Source organism: Tupaia chinensis, unplaced genomic scaffold (genome assembly GCF_000334495.1).
Source record: "Tupaia chinensis unplaced genomic scaffold, TupChi_1.0 Scaffold142134_1, whole genome shotgun sequence".
NCBI lineage: Eukaryota > Metazoa > Chordata > Mammalia > Scandentia > Tupaiidae > Tupaia > Tupaia belangeri.
The window spans coordinates 932,395-939,615 of NW_006201985.1; the positions used below are offsets into that span (position 1 = coordinate 932,395).

Consider the following 7,221-nt stretch of genomic DNA (forward strand, 5'->3'; position numbering starts at 1 on the left):
GTTCAGAAAACATATTCTTGTGAAGTCCTGTTCTCATGGAAGTGCACAGTGATCTAGTCAACCATAGCCCTGATGCTCATAGTTGTACCTGGTCCATAGCCCAGCCCCAGCTGGTTATCCCAAAGATAGTTCAGTGCCCAGAATCTTTGAGAGGAGAGAACAGAGGGCCTGTGAAGTCACCCTAGAAGAATATAAGAGGGTTGGGTTATGTAGTCGTCTTAGGTGCTAACCATGGTGAAATGCACATGTGTTCCTTGGATGATTAGTGTACTACACTGGGGTGAAGGGGGAAAACTAGGACCAGATAGAGATAGACTAGACGAGGAAGAAAAGGAAGTGCTGAGAAAGGGCAGGAGAATAGTTTTGTGGAATATAAGAGAACTTAAAATAGGTGATTATGCCAGAACCTCCTCTCTGCAAATTGGCAACCATCCCTGAAAAGAGTTAAGGATTGATCTTGATATACAAGTGTAGATTTAATCTTGTATAGGGTTTGATAATTTGACTTTTATTTTTTAAATTTATTTCTCCTATGAGTGAGAGACAGAGAGAGAAAGAAAGACAGAGACAGCAACCCAACAGGGTCTTGATGCCATGATCCATCCCCACCTACCTTTGGCCAGCCTTAGATCATAAAAAAACTGCATTCAGGGAAAGCTTCAGACTTGAACTGGGAGCCTTCCCATGTGGGGCTGCCTCAAAGAGCATCATGTTTTAACAATGCACCATTGTCTGGCCCCTACTTTGACTTATTTAACTGTTAGGTTAATAAACATAATGAGGGTCCAAGAGGAATAAAAACGTGTGCTTTATCGACTATAGTATACTTCCGCAAATAGAATGAGATAGATCTTTGGAAACCGTGGAGTTGCTTGATCTCATGGCATGACCAAGAGTGAGTCAAATCTTTAAGCAAGGAGAAAGGAAACCAAATTATAAAGCCAAATATAAAATTAGGACTCTTCTCCTTACTTCTTACCAGGGAGTAGAATATTTCTAAAGATTCACTAATTTTATTTATTTATTTATTTATTTATTTATTTATTTATTTATTTATTTGAAATGACCATCAATTCTATAAAAAAGATTCTCAATTATCTAAAAAAATTCTTAAAATTCAGGATCTTAAAAGATCCTGAAGATTCCAGATTATCACAGCAACTCTACCCAGAGGAATCTGTGAAGTGCTACAGAGAGGTAAAAGACCAAGGACACTTGTACCAGGCTGATCACAGTCGTGGAGGATAACATGGACGCCCTTAGCCTCTCTCAGATGCACAGGCCAGATGGGAATGTGCTGGTTGGACTGATGTTGATTGGCTGGCTGCAATAGTGCCAAGTCATGGTCCCATAGTGGTGCTGTGGAGGCAGAGCATATTAGTAGGTGCTCAATGGACTTTAATGATAAAATAAGCATTGAATACACCCACTGAAGAGGAGAGATGGGTGGAGCTTGGGGTGGTTGTAGTTGCTTAACAGGAAATGATTGAAAGTGCCTGAATCTGGGATGGTGTCTTACTTATCCTTGTGTTGCAGCTATCCAGCATAGCCAGGTAGGGTGGGCCTCAGGGTGAGTTTCCTAAAGGACTATCACTAGGTCTTTAGTCTTGCTGGAACTAGAAGCAATGGAAGGCTGACCTACAGACCAATCTCCAATGGCCCATTTCTGAAAGAAAAGGGCCCCAGTTGGGAAGCATAGTCCAATGACTAATTGACAAAATCAGAGTTGGCTCTTGTATGTTCCCTTCTCTTTCTACTTTTTGAAAAGGAAAGACATTTCAGTCTACATCCTGTACTCCATTCCAGAAACCTCTATGACCCCAGTCCAGGTCAATACCATAACTACCACAGTCTAGTGGGCTGCAGTGGTCATGGTGAAATGCTCATACAGAGGAAGGAGCCTCAAAGCCTCTTATCTGACAGGAGCCTTTAGCCAGGTCTTGAGTGACTGGATTCACCACCGGAGCAGCTGCATGCTGTTCCATAGAAAGTGAGAGGAAAAAGAATTTGACCTCATTAAAACAAATGGGGTTAGGTGGTGACTTTTTAAGAAGCCCAAAGGTCAAAGGGAAAGCAAGGCTGCACATTAGACCACTGTAGTGAAAGCAACAGCTGTTCCTGCCAGCAGCCCAGCAAGGCTGTGGAATGTTCTCTCTCCTGTGTGTATAGAAGACACAAAGCCTTGGAAACAGGAAACTTTCTGATCCCACATGAAGAGTTCAGTGCTCTAAAGGGAGCACAGTCAAGTTTTGAAGCTGCGTTCAAGGCTGTGCCTGCAGTCACCTGTAGGAAATAGCTCAAACCCAGGTCCAATACCTGTTCAGCCTACCTTTTCAGTGAGTGGAAATTACTTAATAGGATGCATTCTGAGGGAATAGTTTTATTTTTAAAAAGTAACTGTTTTCTTTCTTTCTTTTTCCTTTTCCTTTTTTAATTTGAGAGAGAGAGAGAGAGAGAGAGAGAGAGAGATATTTTTGCTATGGGGCATGTGCTCATTGGAGACAAAGAGAGACAGAAAGTGAGAAATCATCTCCTGGGGGAATAGCTATGCTGCAATCCCTTCTCTTCCATTCTCCTCTCAGGATATTGGGCATGCACATGTACATGTGCCTGGCATGAATTTTACGCTGCTGGGTCTGGGACTTAAACTGTGGGCGATTACATGGGAGCCAAGTGACGTAACTGTTAGACCTTCTGCTGGTCCCTTAACTGTTTTCTAAATGAAAAACAAAACTTGTATAAAATAACAAAGTGTTAGCTGATTTTTTAAAAATATACAAAATTAGGAACATAGAGCAAAAGAATTCTCAAAACAAAAAGTATTGTCAGAGAATATTTTGAACAACACAAGACAATGAATAAATAGATATATAGTTACCACTAATTATAAATTACTTAAAGTGAATGAAGGAGAAATTTTTAAATCTTAAAACCAGTAACTACAAAAGAAATTGAGAAAGTTACCTCCAAGCTTTTGAGAAATAAATGTTTAGTATATATAACGGCATGACATATTTATTTATTATTTTTATATATGTTATTCTAATGTATATTTATATAACTTATTATTCTCATATCATAAATTTTATGAAAAGCATAAAGAAAGTCATTTTGGGACTAGCAAATGGTGTAATGTTTACGTTGCTGGATTTCCACATATTCGACCTTGGTGCAAGCCCTGGACCTGGTGGCTTAAAACTCACAGCAGGCACTTGTGTGTGCGTACCCAAATTTCTGAGAGGAGAAGGGATTGCGGCGTGGCCATCCCTCCTGCGGATGGTGATTTCTAGGGGATGATTTCTCGCTTTCTGTCTCTCTGTCTCTCTCTGTGTCTCTGGCAAGTGCATGTGCCTTATAGCAAAAATCTCTCTCAAAAAAAAGCAATCCTTTACTTTTTATTTATTTGTTTTTAAAATAATTATTTATTTACTTAATTCTATTTATTATTTTTAAGAATTATTTATTTAATTATTTATTTAATTCCATTTGTTATTATTATTTTTTAATTTGACCAGAGAAAGACAGAGAGAGAAAGGGAAAGAAAGAAAGCAAGCCGCCAGGTCCAGGACTTGAACTGCAGTCGGCCATGTAGGAATCTAGTGCCTTTTACCACCGTGCCACCTGCCAGTCCCTTGTTATTATTTTTTAATTTGACCAGAGAAAGACAGAGAGAGAAAGGGAAAGAAAGAAAGCAAGCCGCCAGGTCCAGGACTCAAACCGCAGTCAACCATGTGGGAATCTGGCGTCTCTATCCACCATGGCACCTGCTGGCCCCGCAATCCCTTAGTTTTTACATGATGAACAGTGATACCAAAGTCTGACAGAGGCAGAAGCTGAAAAAAAAAACAAAAACAAAACTATAGGCCAGCAGTGTTCAAAATTTCGATCTCAGCATATTTTACACTTTGAAAAGTTATTGAGAGTCATGAAGAACTTGTTTATGTGAGTTATATTTATCAGTGTTTATCAAACTAAAAAAATTTTGGCAGATTTTTGCTACAGAGTGCATGTGCTTACCAGAGAGACAGAAAGTGAGAAATCACCCCCTGGGGGGATTGCCACACCATGATCCCTTTTCCTCTCTTCTCCTCTTGGGATCTTGGGCATGCATGCACATGCACCCGGAGTGAGTTTCAAGCTACCAGGTCTGGGACTCAAACCGTAGTCAGCCATATGGGAGTCCACTATCTTCACCACTACACCACCTGCTAGCTCCCCATATTAAAAATTCAAGCATAGTGGCTAGCCCTATAGCATAGCAGTTAAGCACTATGTGGAGGAAGCTGAATCCCATAGAGATGGCTAGGGTTCTAGTCCTACCTCAGAGGCTTGGGAAAAAAAAAAAAAAACCAAACATATTAGGTATATGTGCATATACCCAGGAACTTGATGGGATGGAGAAATGTAGGTGAAGGGATTGTAGTGTGACCAGTCCCATTGGAAGGTGCTTTCTCTCTCTCTTTCTCTCTCTCATGATCTGCACACATCCTATGACATAAAAATAAAGCAGAAATTTTAAAAAGTCATTCATTTATTTAAGACAAATGTAATAGAACATGGGGTACTAAGCATAGGTAATGTGTTTAGGCAAAAAATGGCATTTTCCAAAACAAAATATTTGAATATTTTAGTAAGACTGGCATTGTTTTACATTTTTTGTAAATTCTCTAATGTCTGAATAAATAGAAGACAGGTAAATTTCCCTGTCTGCTTTATGTTTTCATTCTATTAAGATACATGTCAGTACCAGCAGTTGGCAGAATGGCTGTGTTGCTGGACTCCCATGTAGTTGACTGTAGTTCGAATCCTGGACCTGGTGGCTTAAACTCATGCTGGGCCCATGTGCATGCAAGCCCAAAATCCCGAGAGGAGAATGGAGGAGAAGGGATTGCAGAGTGGCCAACCCTCCTGGGGGGGGGGTTTCTCACTCTTCTCTCCATCTCTCTCTGTCTTTCTGGTGAGCTCATGTACCCTCTAGCAAAATCCTCTAAAAAAAAAAGATATCACATGTCATATAGCCTCTGGGAAACTCTACTGTATACTCTCTAGAGAATGAGAATAAAAAGGGAGAAAAATGCTTTAGTGTTTTATGAAGATAGTTTTGACTACACAGACCCTATGAAAGGCTCTCAGAGATCCCCAGATAATACTGGGAGAATGTCTGCTTTAATAAGTAAATTTCAATTATGGATGTTGATGTGAAAATCTAAGTCAAATATTAGTAAACAGAACACAGCAGTATATTGAAAGATGAATGCACCATGTTTAAGTGGGATTCATTTCAGAGAGTAGTAATATTGGGCAATATTTTTAGCATAGATTTAACATATTAATAAATCACAGGAAAAATTATCTCATCATTTCAATAGATGCTAAAAAGTTTTTCACAAAATTCAGTATTAATTTCTGATTTTAAAAAATCCTGGGTAGAGTTATAGGATAAAATAAATATGTTTCTATCCAACAGTCAGCCTCATGCTTAATTAGAATATACTAGAAATACAGTATAATAGGATAGAGCCTTCCCGAGCACTCAGGAAATGCAAGGATTGCTCAGAGTAGTAAGAATGGGGTAATGAGTGGTCATTCACAGCAGACCTTGATGGGTAACAGAAGAGGAATCTGAAGGATTGTTTACATTCACCTTAAACTACCAATCCCACCACATTCCATTCCCCAGATATGGTTACTGATGAAGATGAATAACAGTGACCACCAAAGTCTTTGGGATGATGGCTTCTCCTCAGAGATGCTCAGTGGGGATCTTCAGGCTGACCTACTATGACCGGGGGTGGACTATGGCCTCCTTGCTTCTCACAATCCAGAAAGAAACTGAGCAGGAAAAGAAGCAGGGGAGAGAGTGGCTTTGCAGAGGCCAACTGGAAAGGGCCAAGGAGATAGATTTTTCTTTATTACCCATGGATTCTCCTCATCATCAAGCCCATATTGCAATCTCTAAGTATCTTTCTTGGGAAGAGCTTTCTAGTAGACATCTGGGAATACTGAGAATTAGTGGTTGTATTTGAGAGAGAGAAAAAAGTCTGCATTACTGGAAGTGGATGTTTCACCCAGGAGTAAAGATCAAACTCACGTTCGACTTCCCCTTCTTTTTTTGTTATTAACTATCCAGTCTACAATTACTTTAGATCCAATATTCACAGTATATCTTGGATTCTTTTTCTACCTTTATGGGTCAATATTAAGAATTTGGGTTCCCCATATTGCTAACCTAGACTTCCCTGCAGTTAATCTTTGCCTATCCTTCTTATACTTCCAAATTAATCACCAAAAAGTGCTGCTTTGATCAGGTCAGTCCCCTGATCAGAACCATCCCAGGGCTCCCCACTAGCATAGGATAATGTTGACATCTCACTTATCCTTGTGGGCCAAAATTAAAGGCCAGTTTTCTGGTCATCTCATCCAGAAATTATTAATTATTTCAGTTCTTTCTTGTTTTTTCTTTCTTTTTTTTTTTTGTGTTCTTTGTCATTGTCAGAAAAGCCAGAACAGAAGGATCAGACTTCTTCCATACCTTCTTATTAAAAGGAATATTCAGGCCAGCTTTGTAGCTCAGTGGTTAAAGGAGCCAGATCCCACATAGCCTATCATGGTTCAAATAAATCCCAGCCAATGTTGCTTGAAAAATACACCAGATGTGTGTACCTGTATGCCCCAAATCCTAACAGGATGGAGAAATGGAGAAGGGATTGTAGCATGACCACATCCCATTGGGGAGTGCTTTTTCCCTCTCACTATCTCTCTCTCAGACATCACAGAGACATCTCCTGTCTCTCTTGCAAGTGCATGTATCCTCTGACCATTTAAAAAAAAAGGAATATTCACTCTCCATACTTCATATTTTTCTGCATTGTATATGTCAGGAAATTTGTAAAATTGAAAAACTAATAAGGCATTTGACTTTTTTCTTGACAATCTATCTATATGGAAAACTAAGTTTCCTTACTCCCATCTTCTGCTGGTTCCCCTCACTGCTATATTTTCCACCTGGAACAGAAATTCCACATACATGCCAATAGATGTCATGGAGAAAACAAGGAAAAGGGGTAAGCTTAACACTTCTCAGCACTTACTGGCATTCAAACACAGAGGTATGCTTACAATTTTTCGGGGGGGGGGAATCTTGTAAGTCAGACCACAATTTGATACACAATTTCCCATTCTTACCAAATGAGTTGCTTAAGAAGGGAATTTTGATTACTG

The 7,221-nt window shown here is 39.5% G+C and overlaps 1 long non-coding RNA gene across 2 annotated transcripts in view; it reads left to right on the plus strand.

Moving 5' to 3' along the window:
- The window catches only part of LOC102494464 (uncharacterized), a 39,372-nt gene that overhangs the window by 19,775 nt on the left and 12,376 nt on the right, over positions 1 to 7,221 (plus strand). The window lies entirely within an intron of this gene.